This window comes from Ambystoma mexicanum, chromosome 9, assembly GCF_040938575.1.
Source record: "Ambystoma mexicanum isolate Mex_15411 chromosome 9, UKY_AmexF1_1, whole genome shotgun sequence".
Taxonomy (NCBI): Eukaryota; Metazoa; Chordata; class Amphibia; order Caudata; family Ambystomatidae; genus Ambystoma; species Ambystoma mexicanum.
The window spans coordinates 651316214-651335831 of NC_090931.1; the positions used below are offsets into that span (position 1 = coordinate 651316214).

Genomic DNA, 19618 nt, shown 5'->3' on the forward strand with positions numbered 1-19618 from the left:
GTTTATGAGAAAAAGACAGACGGAATAGCCTATTAGCTATTAAGCATGGGCTTCAGTTAATGGGAACAGAGTAATACGTTTTTTAGAATAAATATTGAGAGTTAGCTTAATATTAAAAAGATTGCCTTTTCATTTTTAGGTTCTCTATTGCTAAATACCAGAGACATTCCTGTGAAGACAAACTGAAGTGCCAGAAGCAAGAGTTCCTGTGTTTGTTTGTTTATCCATTCCCCTTTCCCCTTGGGTTTGCCTGGCCAATAGTTTTATGTAAAAGGATTGTTGAGCAGGCAGGCTTTGGGGGCTAGGTGGGCCAACTTCACTCCTGCAGGATTCAACTCTTCAGTTCTTTGACACAGATCCACTGTTGGGGTACCCCCAGAGAGAGAAGACCTCTTCCAGGACATCCTGGCACACTTCCCACTCTTGGGAGACTGTGCACTGCCTGCTCAGAGCATCCACCAATCCGATCTCTGTCCCCGCCAGATGAACTGCCGAAATCTGGTTCTCTAACAGCCAGAACCACAGCCGCATTGCCCTTCTGTAGAGGGGGACTGCACACCACTTGCTTGTGCATGGCCACTGTATTGTCTGTCAAGATCAGGACATGCCTCCCCTTCAGAGACACAGCAAACAATTTCAGGGCAAATCTGATAGCCCATTGATGTACCACCTGGCTTCCATCGCTGACCAAAGGCCACTCACCTGCAAGTCCTCGCAGTGGGCACCACAACCCTTCAGAGACGCCTCCTTGACCACTCGGGCCTGGCGCCACAGGGTCCAGAAGGGTTCCCCCACAAGTTTGTTTTGTTGTATTACTTATATTGCGTACCAGACCCAAGGGTATTAGGGCACATAGCATAAGACATCTTACAGCTTGATTACAAAAACAGCTTGGTTACAAAGACAATTTCAATACTCGAGTGAAACAATAATAATACAAGCAGAGCAACTCAATATCATATATACATGTAGTGCCAGAGGTAGGCATAGGACGGAAGCCCCACAAGTCCTTATGGGTCAAGGAGATTGCAAAGTATGTAAGGTGGCCAGGATAGCCCAGACGGAGCAATCAAGGTAGGTGTAGGGCTAGTCCTTAGTAGTCATGGATCTTTAATCCACCTTGTGAGGTTCTGTCGGAATGTAAAGTAGGGTTGATCTGATCGCAGAGCGTGAGGTAGGCAGTTCCAGAGTTGAGCTGCTTTGACCTGGAAGCTGCCTCCCCCAACTCTATCAAGGTTGTATTTAGGTAGTGTGATGTGACTGGAGTTGGCAGACCTGGTGGGTCTGGTAGAACATTTCCTAATGATTCTCTCAGAGAGATAACAGGGAGCGGCATTTTTTAGGCATTTGTGTACAAGTGATGCAACTTTTAGTTGGATTTTCTCATGCGTCGACAGCCAGTTGTTGGCTCTTCTGGTGTCAGAAATATGGTCTCTCTTGGAGATACCTAGTGCTGCTCTAAGCGCATTATTCTGAAGGAGTTGGATTCTCTTAATTATCGTTTTATTTGCCCCAATATAGAGAGAGTTACAATAATCCAGTTTTGAGAGAATAAGTGCTCTGGCCAAAGTAATACAGCTGTTGTTGGATAGGAAGGGTTTACCTGCTCTAATCAATTTGCAAGTATAAGCAGTGGCGGACGCCATTGCATTAACTTGTTTGTTAAAGGATAGGGTGGAATCGAGATAAAAACCTAAGGTTTTTACCTCATGAGCGGTTGTAATCAGGTTATTGTCAATGTTGAAGGTGGAGTAATTAGGTCCCAGTTTTTTAAGGGTAGTAGTTGTGCCCAGGATGATGATCTCAGTCTAATCATTCCGGCATAGACCATGCGTGGCCTTCCATGCCTGAATGATGAGATACACCCTGTTCACCAAGGCCAAATCCTTGTCATAATCACCCGTAAGAGGTAGGAGAATCTGGGTATCATCTGCATAGTTAGTGTAGGTGATACCAAGAGAGTCCAGATAATCGAAAAGGGGCTTGGTGAAAATATTGTATAGGGTGGGTGAGACACAGGTGCCCTGGGGTACTCCAAATGTAATAGGGATGGGGTCTGCAGCCGTCGAGGGAGAGAAGACCCTCATGCTCCTGTTATTGAGAAAGGATTGTATCCAAACTATGGCTTCTTCAGAGAAGTGGGCAGCCATGTCTAGGTGCCTGCATAAAACCTTGTGATCCACTAGGTCAAATGGGGCAGATAAGTCCAGGAGGAGGAGTAGCGCTGACTTCCCTTTGTCCCTAAGCTCATCAATCCGCGCCCTGAGGTCTATTAAGGCAGTTTCATTCCTGTGCTGGGGTCGGAAACCAAACTGGCGTGCACCTAACAGAGGGTTTGTTTCCAGATGTTTTTGAATTTGTAGGTATGTCATTTTGTCTATGATTTTTAATAGAAAGGGTACTGTTGTGATAGGGCGGTAGTTAGTGGGAATGGAGGGGTCTAGCGTCTGTTTTTTGAGTAAGGACAGCACCCAGGATTCTTTGAGGTTACTGGGTATAGTTCCCGTGGCAAATGAGGCATGAATGAGTTTTGAAATGAAAGGGGCTAGGTCTCTCGCTGCATCCTTTATACATTTGGCTGGACATTGGTCTCCTTTGCAATTTGATGGTTTGAGCGATAGGATAATTTTTTCTGTCTCCGTAATGGACACTTTGGTGAACTTGAACAGGGGGTGTTTGAACATTTTAGGAGACAAGTTAAGAGTTTTGGGTGTGGAAGTTTGGGTTAGAGAGTCTTTTTTCTTAGCAATTTTGGCCTGAAGAGTTGAGACTTTGTTGGCCAAAGCTTGCTGTATATTAGAGCACCAGCCTTTGTCTTTTACACAGTTGTCTGGCACTGGGATAGGAGATTCTATTTCTTTCAGGATGACAAAAAGTTCCTTTATACTTGAATTGGCTTGAGATATTCTGTTGTTGTAGGTTTCCCGCTTAGCCATCAGTATTTCTTTTTTGTAGGTTCTTGCTATATCCTTGAGATTATTTTTGTTTACATCAGAGGGGTGTAGTCTCCAAGCAACCTTGCATTGTCTTTTTTTGGTACGGAGTGTTTTCAGTTGGGGTGTAAACTAGGAATTAAGGTGGGCTTTGGGTTTACTTTGTCTCATTTGAGAGATGCGATTAAGTCAAGAGCTGTGTACATTGAGTTATTGAACTCATTCACCAGGACTTCAGGGTCCAAGTTTTCTGGTAACGAGTTAAGTTTGGGTAAGATCAAGGGAAGAAGCTTATCCGGGATGATTTTTTTTTGTTCCTTGTAGGAATAGGTGGAGCCCGCTGGGAATGAGTGGAGGTAACTCTGCTAGTTGCGAGGGAAAATATTATGAGATGGTGGTCGGTCCAGATCTGGGGGGAGATAGATGAAATGGAGACATTACAGTTATAGTCCGCCACCCAGTCGAGTATTCTCCCTTTGTTATGGGTGGGATGGAGTACTCTTTGGGAGATGCCTAATTCAGTGAGAATGTTAGCCACGCTAGTAGCACAAAGGTCTTTGGGGTCGCTGAAACCCAAGTTGAAGTCGCCAAGGAGGACAACTTGTGTTGAGGGTTTTAAGTTATTGGAAAGGATAGTTGAAATATCCTCCTCAAAGGTTCCACTAGGGCCTGGCGGCCTATATATCAATTGAATTGTTAGGGTCTGAGCGTTGTTGATCGATAATTTAGCTGTGAGACCTTTGCAGGAATTGATATCATTAGATGGAGCTAGTCTGATAGGCAGACTCGATTTGACAATCAAGGCTATGCCTCCTCCACGTGCTTCGCTTCTATCTGCTCTTAGAATAGTGTATCCACTAGGAATTGCCAACATAAGGGCTGGACGTGCAGCGGCGTGTAGCCAGGATTCGGTGACGGCCAAGAAGTCTAGATTTTCAGTTTGGATAAGGTCTGAAATCTCTATGACATGAGCTACCATGGAATCTAGCATTAATTAAGGCACCTTTAAGGTGAGGGATGGAAGTTATAGGTGTGCCTTTAGATTGAGTTGTGGTCATTACGTGAGTAGTTTCTTTATGAGCCCTCTGAGGGAAGTTGTGTGGACTTCTAGCACTCTTGTGCAGGATTGCAGAAGTGGTGATTTTCCTGCGGTTAGAGTTAGTGAGAGTTCTGGCAAATGTTTGTATAGTTTGGCGAGTCTTGCGCGTATTCTGAGATTTCTAGAGGTAGTGTTACATGGATGGCTGTCGTATATGAGGTGCTGTTGAAGATCCATACGATCATTAGGGTTGAGCAGTATACGGGTTTGTATCTGTGTCATAGTGGAATTGTAGTCTACAAGTTGGAAAGTTGACAGTTTCCTATTCGTGCAGGCTAGGGTTAAAAGCAGAATGAGGAGGGGTAGAAAGACTCCTGGGGAACACATATTATGGTGAAACAGTTGTCTAGTTGGGTAGGATATGCTGGGATATGGTCTGAGGCCTTAAACTGTATGAGAGCAGGAATAGGTATGGTGTACCAGATGTAAGGGCGGGTTGAATACAGTATATGCCAGTGAATATGGCGCTGTGTGCAGCTATCAAAATAAAATAGTACAATTGCACACAAAGCCGTGTAGGGAAGCTAAATCTAACTTAATGTGCTAGGATATGTGGAATAGTTTTAGGCAGCAGATGAGGTAGTACAGTAAGCGCTATGTGCAGCTAGCATAGGAAACTTCATGATGTATTGGCTAAGAAGGCTTGACTCCAGTACTAGTGGTCATAGCGAGCCAGTACACAGTAAAACAGTAAAACAGTACACTAATGCATTGCCCCTGTTTGGTACAAGCACGCCGAGGGCTAAAGCAGACTGTGCAATAATTTCTCGTAGTTGTATATAGAAACAGTTGGCCAAACAATAAGACGCATACCGGTATAGGTGATTGAGTGGATTACTGAGATAATAGTACAGTCATGATGCAGGACTATGACGATGACCATTCAAACAGAACCAGCAGTTGAGCAGTAGCAACGTTTGGGCGCATATGGCAATTAAGCAAAGCAGTGTTTAGGTCATGCACATAATGAAGGTAAAGGTACAGTTGGCCTAGCGGGAAGCACTAGACAGACATTAGGTGCTACCGACTGAAGTACTCAGTTTACTCAGCGATTTTAGAGTACGGAAGTCAATGTACAGAACCTGAGAAGCTGCAATAATAAATGGGATACAAAGTAGGTGCAAGGGCTGGTTAAATACTGTGACAACAATGCAGTACGCTCCAGCTATGAGAGGTTTGTGTCCAGGTCGCCACAGAGCTTGTAGTACAATGGGTTGTGACGATAGGAGTGCGGCACTCAAAGGGGTGGCGAAGCCGTACTATGAGAACTATAAACATGGAGGATCCAGAAGGCAGGAGACAGTTAGCCGAGCCTACCGTTAGTTTAGATAATAGTCAAGCTCTTACAGGGGTGGATCAGGTGGGGGTAAGTTGGGCGATGGCAATGTACTTACAGTTTAGATGAGCTTTAGGCAGAATGGGCAGCCGACAGCACGACCGGCATAGACAGGCGCCTTTTTCGGGTGGGCCGGCTCACGCCTGCCTATCCTCCCTATTGGATTAAGAGCAAACAGGTTGCCAATCACAGGGTGCTATGGTGATTGTGGATGCAGTAAGTCTGTGCACAGTGTCAGTCCAGAAAAACCAAACACCCCTTAAGGGTCCGGAAATTAATGATAATTGGTTGGCCGAAGACCAACCGCCTCATTTACAGTGTAAGAATATATATTCATTAGTCATTAGTTATTACGTAGCTATTAGTTCAACTAGAGTGAAGCCATTTTAAGATGACCAGAATCGCCATTTTGTTTTCTCTCTCTGCTCTCTCTAACGTTGCCACTTTGCCTCATGTAAAACTGCTTTGCTGTAGATATTATTTCGCTTCAATGGTCCAAGGCCAAGAAACTTGTTGAAATATTACACTGGAGAGCCAGACAGAAATGCCCGATTTCCTCCCTCACATATCCTTGAAGACAGGGAGCAAGGCATTTAATCAGTACACGAATGCCAGCGAGTCTCCTGAAAGAATAGCAATGTACGAAACTAGCATTTAAAGAGTTGAATTATGATCTTCTTTACGGCCCCCCTTTCTGAGCCCACTGATGCCCCCGAGAGCGGGCTGACCGCTAGAGTGAGAATCGAAAATAAGAGAGAGGGGTCTGGTATGTGCCAGTCTCCTACGTGCAACTTGCCCATGAAAAACAGAAACGCTGTGTTCTCGCAAATAAAGAATGGGGTCTGTAAAATTGAAGATTGCAAACTGTTACTAAATATGGTGGTCTAAGGTGTCATATTTGTCACACTGGTCAATCATCGCCTCTAATTCAAAGGGAAATGAATTGGGGGCGGCATCAAATGTGTCATTACTGATTGTAGGATGCTCCGTTTGTATATATGTAACTGATGTACGTTTCACGCTCTCTTGCGTCCCCCGAGGTCTGTTAGACACACGTCACGGGACGTGGGACCACTTGGCCAACTGGGACTACTTTATATTGCAATAAACCCTAGATTTTGGGAATAGAACCTCGTGTCTGGCGTATCTATTTGTGTGTGGTGACTGTGCCTTGTTTCCACATCCAAGGGTCCCTCAGGGGCCCCTTCAAGATGGCGCCCGAATAGGGACCCTCCCCCACTTGTTCCATCGTGTACGTTGCAAAATAAGGAAGGCGGTAGGAACGGCGAGGACGGGAGCGATCGAGCCGGGATCAAGAGGTGTTCGGGGCGCCATGCGTAAGTGATGAGATTCCTTGCTGCAGATCTGCACACAGCTGATCCCTGATCGACGCCCCTGGCCAGTGAACAAGGAGGCGAGGGTCCCGAAACGAGGCAGAGCCGAGATACGCAGACACAACGTCATTGGTTGCGTCAGTATACGGACGGATTGTGTCTTGAAAAGACAAATTGACTAATCAGGTGAGTGGTGCCCCGATTCGTAAGTGATCATGATATTGGTTGAGAGTTGATTTTGCAAAATCAAACACCCAGAGTAAGTTTGATTAGCCAAGGGTAAGGTTAAAACATGCCTGGGGTATTGTCCACCTTAGCGGGATTTTTCCGCTGCAGTGAACAATCTTTGGAAACTGGCCAGGAAGCAACTCCGGGAGGACACCGGCTTAGGATATGTACATAAAGTATGGTATGGGAGCGATAATGTTTTGTGAAACTTGTCATAAGCAAACCAGAAAACAGGAAAATCTTCAATGGCCGAGGGATGGGAGTTTTGAGATGGAACGTATAGATAACCTGGAAAAGGTGTTAAGTAAGAGAGCACGCCCTGGGGCACTTGATATCCTTAGGGACTGGAGGAGGGAAGCAATGCTCCGATTTAGAAGTAGAGAAGACAGAGAAAGCTGAGGAGAAGGAGGAGGAGGAGTGGAGTAATAGCTTGAAAAAGACAAGACGGCGCGATGAATTAAACATAGAAAAAATATATCCACAAAGAGAGCTACACTCATTGGACGAATTAATAAACAGAATCTTAACTGAAACAAAACAGGGCCCGAGGAGTGTAACTAAAAAGACTGCAGCAGTAGCTGCCGCTCAACCACCTCCCGTTGCTCAGCTCCTCCCAACAGCAGCACAGCCACAGGCTACATCAGACATTGCACTGCCCACTAGCCAGCCAACCCGAGTGTTTCGCAATTACCACAGCCCCAGCAGACGGATCCCACTCTCACTGCCCCCTCTGCACCTCCTGATCAAGAGGGTGCCACTGTCCCGACTGCCCCTCCCATGAGTGGAATTGAGCAGAATGAATGTACGAGAGTAACTCGCAGCGCGATCAGTAAGGAGAGAAAGCGTGAGCTGCAAGAACAGGCGGAAATGTATATAGACGATGATGATGAAACATCCACGCTAGCGTCCCTATATGACTTCAGAAGAAACAACGAAAGACAGGTATTGTTGGAATGCATGAGGGAATATTTGTCGGGACAATGGAAAAAGTTAATTGGGAAGTTACCACCGCAACAATTGTTGGATTTAAATGCATTAGCCTGTTGTAGAGGGAGAGATGAAGAAATAGAGCATGTGAAGCGACTGTTTGAAATAAATAATTAATTGGATGAAGAGTATTCTGAAGTACTCGCCACACCGGGGAATAGGAGAAGGAATATTGAGAGGCGCAGGAAGAGAGCGTCAAGACTGTATATGCAGAAATCCTTGCCGCCACCCGGACAGATAGGTGATAGACAAAGATTGCAGGTGTGTTTGCGGGAAACAATGAGATGGATGTCGAGCCCTAGGACTTTGGTAGGGGAGATAAATGAGATATGTAATGAGTATTCTTTGCAAATAAGAATAGAAGCTCAGCGGACGATAGTAGGGATGTTACTCCAGCAGATAGCAGGACACCATAGGGGAAGGAGAAATGCACAGAGTTGGGGAAATTCGAATATGCATGGAGGGCCTTTGGGATTAAATCAATGTGCATAATGCAGAGAGGAAGGACACTGGCGGGCACAATGTCCGCATTTGCAAAATCGAGGCGGATATAGTCAGAGAAGGCCTCACAGAGGGCACATGGGAACAAATGATCACAACAGAAATATGCAGCAGCACCAAAATAATCATGGGAATGGTGCACAGAATCAAGGCCAGGCTTCGAATCAAATTACGCAAAGTCAAAATCAGCAGGTTGTACAAACGGGAAATAGAGGGAGAGGGGGGAACATTTTTGATAACGAGACAGGTGCATATTATAATAACAGTGGAGACTACATATCGGAAGATGTGCTGTTACCCCAATAGGACAACCCAGGACAGGGGTCGGAACCAGTGTCAATTCCCGTGAATCAGAAAGGACCCTATGTAGAGATGAAAATCGGGAATGATGAGCATAGCTTCCTCGTAGATACGGGGGCACAAAGATGCTCGATAGATCATCACTTGGTTCCAGACATACCTCTGTCAGGGCGACATAATATCTCAGTAGGGTTCACAGGTACACCAGTAATAAACCCCAAGTCCAAATCAGTGGCAGTGACAATAGGGCCTTTTACTGAACATTGTCCATTTCTTTTAACAGAGCATTGTGGGGAGAATCTTTTAGGATTGAATCTATTGAAAAACCTAAGCGCAGGTATTCATTGTACACCAGATGGGGTATTTTTGACTATTTCTCCCCAGACTATGCCGACTTCTGAATTTGTGATAGAACCTTTAACAGGGGAATTGAGTAAGGTACCAATTTGCATTTGGGCCGTGAATGCCAATGATGTGGGATGTTTGAAAATAGAACCAGTAAAAATTACATTAAGAGAAGGAATAACGTTACCACATATTCTGCAGTATAAAATGTCAGCAGAAGGAGAAAAAGGATTGAAAAGTATTGTTTCTGATTTGGTGAAATTGGGAGTGATTGAAGAGATTACAGATAGTGTATGTAACAGCCCCATTCTCCCCGTATACAAGAAAGGGGGTAATGAGGTACCGTACCGCTTCATAATTGATCTCCGTGCACTGAACAAAGTAGTAGATCCCCAATTCCCGTTAGTGCCAGATGTCACTACGATTTTGACAATGATCCCTGCTTCGGCAGAATACTTAAGTGTTATTGATTTGAAAAACGCTTTCTTCAGCATTCCAGTACACAAAGAAAGCAGGTATTTATTTGCCTTCACTTTAGGAGGACGATCATTCACATTCACACGCGTTCCACAAGACTATACTGAAAGTCCGAGCATATACAGTAGAGTGTTGAAAGAGCAGTTGGACATGTTAGAATTACCAGCAGACTGTGTATTGTTACAATACATTGACAATTTACTAATCGCTGCTGACACGGAGGAGATATGTAAAAAAGGTACTGTTCTATTATTGACTCATCTAGCCACGCATGGCCATAAAGCAAGCCTAAAGAAATTCCAGTACTGTCAGAAAGAAGTAGCTTATTTGTGTTACCTACTCTCAAAGGAAGGGAGAAGATTAACACCAGAGAGAATAAAGAGCATTTCTGGTATGCCTATTCCAACAACACAGAAAGGTGTGAGAGCGATAATAGGGATGGCTTCTTATTGCCGTCAATGGGTTATGAACTTCGCTTTAATTGTGAAACCAATGGTGGAATTAACAAAAAAGGATGCTGTGATGCCTTTGGAGTGGAATGAAGAATGTCAGAAGGCATTTGATTAGTTAAAAACCATTTTGAATTCTGCTCCAGTTTTGGGCACACCGAATTATGAAAAGGATTTTAGGCTGTTTGTGCACGAGAACGAAGGATGCGCGTTGTCTGTCTTAACACAGGAACAAGGTGGAAGAAATGGGCTGTGCAGCTATTTTTCTTCTGCGCTGGACCTTGTAGCGCGCGCCCTACCATGATGTTTGCGAGCCGTTGCAGCGGCTGCTGCGTCAGTGAAACAAACAGAATGGATGGTTTTGGGGCACACCTTAATTTTGATTGTGCCACATGCCATAGATGTTCTACTCAATAGAACACAGACGCAACACCTCACCTCTGCTAGATTGACTAGATATGAAATTGTATTGTTCCCGCCCAACATCCAAATTATGAGGTGTAGCGCTTTGAATCCAGCAGAATTAATGCCAATGCCCGGGGAAAATAGTGGTGGGACTGAATTATCTCCCCATGATTGCCTAATGGTTACTGAGGAAGAAACAAAAGGGAGAATTGATTTGAGTGACACACCATTAAAGAACCAGATGGGGAACTGTTTTGTGACGGCTCCTATTTTAAACTACCTGACGGCACATCAACTGCCGCATATGCTGTTACGATATTAAAAAGTGTTGTGGAGAGTAAAAGAATTCCTTACAACTCCGCCCAAGCAGCAGAGATAATTGCTTTAACAAGAGCTTGTGAAATTTCGGAGAACTTGAGCGTAAATATCTATACTGATAGCCAGTACGCCTTTGGCGTAGTTCATAATTTTGGCCGATTATGGGCCGAGAGAGGTTTCTTAACATCCCATGGGGCTAGAATTCAACATGGCCCTCTGATTGTGCAATTACTGTCTGCACTTACGTGTCCAAAACACCTGGCAATAGTGAAACGCGAGGCGCATAAAAAAGTAACATGTAAAGTGGGAGAAGGAAACACATTTGCAGACAAGATTGCGAAACAGACTGCCACTGATTTGAGTACAAAAATGTTGACAGTACAATCGGAGGAAGTGCCCTGCATGTTAGAAAATGGAATTGTGACTGTTAAAGAAATGCAGGCGGAAGCTACCGCCAACGAAATACAGGGATGGGCCAAGGGCTCTGCAGAACTGGATTTGGAGGGTTGCTGGGTGGACAACAAAAATGGGAATTGGAGGTTGCCGAATGCTTATGCAAACGCAATGGTCACAATGGCTCACAGTCCCACACACATCTGTGAGAAGAAAATAGTCCAACATTTAGCCATGGTCTGGGAAAATCCACTCATAAAAAAGAATGCCGAGAGGCTGGTGCAAAACTGCATCAGGTGCCTACAGCACAATGTGGGAAAAGGAATAGTGACTCCAACAGGAAGTTTTGGACCTCCCTCTATGCCATTCGAAGTGATTCACTTTGACTTCATAGAGATGGAGAGATGCCAAAATCTTAAATACGTTCTGGTGATCATATGTGCATTCAGCAAATGGGTAGAAGCATATCCCTTGAAAGATTGCACAGCCATGAGCACGGCAAAAGTAATGCTAAAGGAGTATTTCTCTCGCTTTGGTCTGCCCCGTGTCATATGGTCGGACAATGGTCCGGACTTTGTAGGTGCAGTGATAATGCAGATTTGTGCGGGATTGCAGATCGATAAAAGATTCCATTGTTCGAGACATCCGAGTTCGGCCGGTCTTACTGAACGGCATAACGGAATTTTGAAGTTCAAAATCAGTAAGATCTGTGCAGGTAGCAAATTAAGCTGGGTAGATGCATTACCAATAGCGTTACTGTGTATGCGAACGTCAGTGCAGGCCAGAACTGGGCTCTCCCCCAAAGAAATTATAATAGGGAGACCAGCGAATGTGTGGTGCGCACCACAGCCTAAAAGAATGAGAGAGGTAGAATACCCTGTACTCAGCATTTACTGTAATCTGTTAGTAAAAAAAACTGCGTTTGATACATCAGCAGGTGCAGGAAGCATTACCGGTGCGGTATACTGGCCCAGGACATGCATTAGCGCCCGGAACCTGGGTGCTCATTAGAAACTATGAGCGGAAAACATCACTGGCACCCAGGTGGCGTGGGCCCTACCAGGTACTTTTAACCACGCGGACAGCATTACGTGTGGATGGACGCAAGGCATGGATTCATGCCACGCACGCCAAGAATGTCCCATGGCCATTCGACATGTCAACTGATCGGGACAGAGACCAGAAAGAGAGAGCAGCGGTTCCAGAAACGAAAAATGCCATTGCCAGTCCCTTGCCACAGAAATTGCCTGATCCTGAAACAAAGCCTGATGAGATTGCCATAAAAACAGAAGAGCAAAGAGTGCCTCAACGTTGTCCAGCAGATTCTGCATCTCTGCTGGCCGACATCAAGCGCATACCTCTGTGGCGCCCACCATCTTCTGTTGCGCCACAGCCTGCATTGTCGCCTGGGCACCCATCATCATCTGCCATTGTGCCCCAGGCTGACTCCAAGCTTGAGACCGGAAGTGCACCCGCACTATTTGTTGATCACACGTTACCAGGAGCAAATCGGTACAACCTGCGGAGTAGAAAGAAGGAGTGATCACATTTTTAATCTCTTGGTGAATTTCTTGCCTCTGTTTTCTATTTTCGGATGAAGTGGGAACCGGACGCCTAGAGGAGGGTGGCTTAAGAGTTGTGCAAGTTAGACAGCTCACGAAACTCAACTCCTCGGTGCTAAATCCATGTGTCAGGAACCCGAGTGAACAAGCGGGGCGCACGTGATACAAAGGAAGCTGCTCTGAAATTCTAGAGCAATGTGCAAAATGCACGGAGGCCTTGCCAGATGAATAGGCAATCCAGGCAGACAGAAAACTGGCATAAAAAGATTGTAGACATTGATGAACTTTTTCAACATCCTAAGAAGCACATGAACAAGAGATATTCACGACGAGCACAGCAGAAGAAGGAAGAGAAGAAATGTCGGAACCAGCAAATGCCCCCTCTTGCACCAATGCTGATAGCGAGTTAAACGCAGTACATAATAAGGGGAAAAAAGGAGATGGTCGAAAGAATTGTATGCTTGGTCTAACCATAGTAATGTGCATAATGAGTATATTAGCCCTAATATTGACCATATTAGTATTATGGTACCTAGAAGAAATTCACCCTCTTGAAATACTTTTGCCCATGATGAACATTTCCACAACGGAAAGCCCAATCCATGTGATTTCCTATACCTTGTCCCCAATGGAAGAGAAACATAGGGAAGGATATGGGAACAACACATTGCTGTTAATAATGAATATGACACACTCAATCCTAAGAAAAAATAATTGTTGGGTTTGTGCCCACCTACCGCAGCATGGTGGTCAGGGAATAGGATGGTATGTACAGCCCCTGTCCTTAACTTCTGCATGTTATGCTTCTCTGAGAGCCCTATATTATGGAAATGGAACGAAAGTGAAACTGGTCAACTAGATAAAACAAATATGCATGAATTTGAGGAAGTGATTATGAAACCAGTGGGTTGCTCCATGTTCCACAAAAGAGATTAATTACACCAGCAATAATGCCACAGGATAGATTGTCTGTACCCTCATTCTGTCCCATTCTGTCTAAAGAAAAAGGGTTCTTTCCAGGTAGGAACATTTACCAGATGCAGGAATATAGCACTCCTTGATAAAGAAGTGGAACCAATATATGTGGGAGATCCTGTGTATTTCATATGTGGAGAAAAAGCATATTCTTGGTTACCTAGGAACTGGGGAGGTATGTGTTATTTGGGATTTCTGTTTCCTGGGGTGTTTCTTTTAAAAACATCAGACATAACCAAATTGACTAGGTCACGACCTCGCCGTAATATTGAAGACGGGTTGATTGTAGAGGACATAGCAAAATCACTCATAACATTTTGGGGCCAGACGATAAACTCTTATTACATAAGACTGTCTAGGATATTAGAAGAAACAATAAATGGAACCACTGATATATTATATAATATGACTCTTGAAGAAAAAGGAATTAGATTAATGTCACTACAAAATAGAATGGCCCTTGATATAATCTTAGTTGATCGTGGCGGTGTTTGCAAAATCGTGGGATCAGCGTGTTGCGTATTTGTAAGGGACTCCTCCCCCACAATTTTTGAGGCAATAAGAAAATTGCATGTGTTAAATTCTGATCTTCACCTCCCTGAAGGCGGTTGGGAATTGAACATAAGCTCCTGGTTCTAGGAAGTGTTGCGATCCTGGGGATGGAAACTATTTGCAATCCTAGTAGCAATCCTAGGAATATTCGTGACATGTTGTTGCATACATTGTCTCCCCATAATATGTACTGAAATTAGCGAAGAATGTGTACAAATGATGAAATGAAAAAACATTACTAAACCAAGCACTCGCCATAGTAACGAATCTGAAACCATTAAAGAATTCATGGCAATTGATATTGATAATAATAACGAGGAGACAAGTGTACATGAGTCTGAATTTGAATCAGATTCCGAATCTAATCCAAATACTTGGTCGGAGGAGGATGCAATGTATGGATGAGACGTTTGGCTTACGGCCAAGAGGACGGTTTGTCAGTCCAGAAAAACCAAACACCCCTTGAGGGTCCGGAAATGAATGATAATTGGTTGGCCGAAGACCAACCGCCTCATTTACAGTGTAAGAATATATATTCATTAGTCATTAGTTATTACGTAGCTATTAGTTGAACTAGAGTGAAGCCATTTTAAGATGACCAGAATCGCCATTATGTTTTCTCTCTCTGCTCTCTCGAACATTGCCACTTTGCCTCATGCAAAACTGCTTTGCTGTAGATATTATTTTGCTTCAATGGTCCAAGGCTAAGAAACATGTTGAAACATTACACTGGAGAGCCAGACAGAAATGCCAGATTCCCTCCCTCACATATCCTTGAAGACAGGGAGCAAGGCATTTAATCAGTACACGAATGCCAGCGAGTCTCCTGAAAGAAAAGCAATGTACGAACCTAGCATTTAAAGAGTTGAATTATGATCTTCCTTACGGCCCCCCTTTCTGAGCCCAGTGAGGCCGCGGAGAGCAGGCTGACCTCTAGAGCAAGAATCGAAACTAAGAGATAGAGAGGTCTGGTATGTGCCAGTCTCCTACACGCAGCTTGCCCATGAAAAACAAACGCTGTGTTCTCGCAAATAAAGAATGGTGTCTGTAAAATTGAAGATTGCAAACCGTTACTAAATATGTTGGTCTAAGGGGTCATATTTGTCACACTGGTCGATCATCGCCTCTAATTCAAAGGGAAATTAATTGGGCCAGCATCAAATGTGCCATTACTGATTGTAGGATGCTCCATTTGTATATATGTAACTGATGTACGTTTCACGCTCTTTTGCGTCCCCCGAGGTCTGTTAGACACACGTCACGGGGCGTGGGACCTCTTGGCCATCTGTGACTACTTTATATTGCAATAAACCCTAGATTTTGGGAACAGAACCTTGTGTCTGGCGTATCTATTCATGTGTGGTGACTGTGCCTTGTTTCCACATCTGAGCGTCCCTCAGGGGCCCCTTCAACAGCAGAAAAATTGAATCAGGCGGCCATCATGAACTGTGTGAGCCGCGTGTTGCACAATGGAGATTCAAGCAATAAAATAAAACAAGCCTCTCGCAGATGCTCTTCCGATTCACGGAGCGGATTAATGCACAATTACATGTGCTTCTGGCTCCAAACAGATAATTGCGGGGTCAGGTCAGGGCTCGAAGTAGGTGGCGGCGTCAGCTGAGCTAGGGACGTAGTAATAGCCCCCAGGGGCTTACCTTCGAGCTCCGATGCGGGTGGATGCCGAAGGGAGCTGCTCCTGCAGCATTCCAACGGTGCAGCCTTCCTGGCTGGCAGAAGAAGGGACTGAATGTAGGTAGGGCTAAAACAGGTGCCTTTTTCTGGGTGCCTTTGTTGGGTGGGCTGGCTCACGCCTGCCGGTCCTCCCTATTGGATTAAGAGCAAACGGGTGGCCAATCACAGGGTGCTATGGTGATGTGGATGCAGTAAGTCTGGGCACAGCAGAAAAATTGATATCAGGCGGCCATCTTGAACTGTGTGAGGCGCGTAAATTGCTGCTGTTGGCCCACCAAGACAGGTCATTAACCACTGACCGGGACACCCCAAGGAGGTCCTTTAAGGTTCTGAGGAACTGGGACCACTGGCCTCGTAGGAGCCATTGTAAGGATCTAATTTGCAGCCTGGTCACTGGCACTAGAAAAATACCGGAGGTCATAAGGCCTAAAGCCGCTGATAATGTAGCGTGGTTCAGGAACAAGCTCGCCATCTGCGAAATGCTGATGACTCTCTCCTCCGGTGTCAAAGCCTTCCCTACCCGAGTGTCTAGGACTGCCTCGTTTAATTGGAGCCTTTGGACTGGTGTCATGTGGGACAACTGCAAGTTCACAGAGAAGGCCAGCCTGTGGAATAGTGGGGCGGTGTCCTCTAGGTGGGACAGTGCCCACTCCGCCAACTTCCCTCGGATCAGCCAGTCATCGAAATATGGGAATACGTGGACACCGGATCGCCTGAGGCGAGACGTGACTACTGCCATGAGCTTGGTGAAGACCCTTCGAGCGGAAGTCAACCCAAAGGGAAGCACCTTGAACTGATAGTGCTTGTTCCCTATGAGGAACCTCAGGAACTTCCTGTGCGTTCGATGTTTCAGTACATGGAAATAAGCATCCGGCAGATCTATTGACACAAGCTAATCCTTCAACTCAAGAGCGTGGAGAATTTCTCTCAACGTCACCATCTTGAATGCGTCTTTCCTCAGGAACTCAAGGCCCTGGGGTCCAGGATGGGATAGAGGCCTCCTCCCTTCTTGGGTACTTGGAAATACTGGGAATACCAGCCTGACCATCTATGCTCAGGAGGTACCTCTTCCATGGCACCTTACAACAATAGCGCTTGCAGTTCTTCCTGGAGCTCCTGTTCCGGTTGGCATGGAGGTGGTGGGGGTCTGTCCGGAGGTTTCCTTAAGAATGGCAGACAATAACTTCCCTGCACGAGCTCCAGGGCCCAGGCATCAGAGGTAATCTCCCGCTATTGGGGCAAATGCCCTGACAGCCGTCCAACAACCAGTAAATCGTAGGAGGGGAAAATCAAAACGGCTTCGAGGGCAGAGCTGCCCCAGCTGCTGCCTGCTGGCCTCCGGAAGCCCCCTTGCCCCTTCCGTAACGCGAGAATCGCGCCTGCCTGGCTTGCAGAAGCTGCCCCTTCCTGCCATAAGGCAAAGCTGAAAGCAGGCTTGGCCGGCTGCGCAGCTAGGCCCAGTGATTTTACAGCAATCTTTTACTCCATAAACTTGGATCCAAAAGAAATTCTCCCTCAAAGAGCATGTGCAGTAACCTATTCTGGATGTTTGGTGAAAAACCTGAGAAGCGTAGGTAGGCCTGTCTCTTCAATTCCACAGCTGAGCCCATTGACCGACCAATGCAGTCTGCCACGTGCAGGCCCGTTTGCAGTGACTTCCTGGCCACCTCCTTCCCCTCGTCCACCAGCTGTATGAAACCATGCCGCAACTTCCCTTCCGGGATGGATTGGGCTGCGTGTTCCGTCACCTTCCAGAGGCCAAAGGAATACTTGGCAAACCCACGGGACAGGCAAGTTGCCTTCAAGGCCATGCTGCCAGATGTGAAGATCTTTTTTTTCATTTCATCCAGTCTCTTGCCCTCCCTATCAGGAGGCAGGTTTGAGGTGGAGGAACTTGCCCTGGTGGAAACCGTGGCCATCTGCACAACTTGAACATCCATAGAAGGGTGAGAGGAAAAAACAACAGATCCCCTCTTGCTGGCCTGTATTTACTGGTCGCCATGGAGCCGACCGTTGGAATAGAGCAGGGTCGTTACCAAAAGGAGGCGACTGGGTCGGCTATAGTCAGATTCAGTAGATGGACCTTCATCCAAAATATCAGTCAATTCATACCACTGGACTGGAACTGCCTCAGCATTCAGCCCTAGAGAGTCGACCACCCTGTCCATAAGTGACCTAGATTTGGCATGGGCATAAGGTTGAGCCTGCTGCAATTCTACTTCTGGGGATGTATCCAGCCCACTAGAATCATGCAGCCCCTCTGCCAAAGCCAGGAGGTCTGCCTTTTCGTCAAAATTGTTGACACCACTAGACTCCTTCATCGTCCCCACCTTCGACAGCAAAGATGGAGGGCATGGGGCCCAAAAAAATCAGTCTGTGAAAGCGGGACGAAAGATCGGTCGCTGAAGGTCGGCTTTGAGTGCTTATCCTTCGACGTCAAAGGGGTGGCTGTCGGCATCGAGCAATGGTTGAGCACCGAAGAGGCATCAGGAACACCTGAGGCTCATGGGAAGGCCCCGGCTTTGAAGGTTTAGCTGCCTTTTTTGGTGTCGAGCCTTAAGGCTCTACTGATGCCGATGGTATCGGTAAAGGTGTCTGCTTGGCGGTCGGGACCACCGAGCACCGCTGCAGCCACCAGAGCCAGTTGTTTCAGGAGCGCAACCACACCTACAGCCGCCTTCCCAAACATTTATAGCATTTGACATTTCAATTCTTCCCATTCTTGATGAGTGTTTGGCCCTGCCTATGACTTACCTCGCTCTGACGAGGAGTCGGAATCGCGTCGGTGCCGATGGCGCCTCTTTTTCTAATGAGAAGATGACGAGGAAGAGTGGCTCTGTGAATGAGACCGCTACTTTGTCTTGCGCCAATGTTGTTTCTCTTTCTCAAGGGTATACCTCTCCGTGTCGGCCTTTGAGGACCGAAAGGTCGACTGTGCAGGTGATTTCGACGGCGGTCGGCCCACTGCAAGTTTGGCTGCCCGCACCAGAAAGGACATAGGATTCATTTTTCCACAGAATGCGCACCCTGTGGTGTCGTGACCCGTGCCGAGGCACCACACACAGATATGTGGGTCGGTCACCGACATCTGAAGAGTGGCAGTCAATGCAGTGTTTAAATCCTGCACTGACATTTCACGGTCAAGAAAAAATACAAATCTGACGAGAATTTCATTGAAAAGAGTCGAGGACTCGATAAGCAACACTATGTTCCTCAAGAGTAGCGTGTCGAGCATGCTGAAAAAAGGAACTGAGGTACGGGTGTAGTGACGCAGTATGTATACGACACCAGACGTCCTGTATATGACACCAGATGCCAACGATCAAGCACTGAGCAAGACTGATCGACGGCCGAGTCGAGTCCCACTGCACCACCTGTCGAAATGTTCCAAGCAGCAGAGCTGGATGAGGATATCCATCTGATGAGGAATCTGCGGGAGAAAGACAATCCATTGAAATTGGCTACGTCTCTACTGGCTCACTTCAACATGTTTAAGAGTTTCGCTATGTGGGGGCTAAAGCAGATACCTTCCATAGGGAAAGCTGAATATCACAGATTCTCAGGTGTCCTAGCTTCCCAAGTGCAGGAATTCTCCTTCTTAAAGGGGCAGTGTTTAAGAGCCTTGACTGTCCTCTTCTGCAAAGGAGGGAGTAAGAGGGAGTGAGGAGGGCCAGGAAGGGACCTTGCCACACTACCCATTTTCCCAGGCTCTTCCTACTGTCATATCTACCT

General features: G+C 46.1%; 1 protein-coding gene across 19 annotated transcripts in view; it reads right to left on the minus strand.

The window, feature by feature from the left end:
• The window catches only part of LOC138488440 (apoptosis-inducing factor 3-like), a 1275087-nt gene that overhangs the window by 236619 nt on the left and 1018850 nt on the right, over positions 1 to 19618 (minus strand). The window lies entirely within an intron of this gene.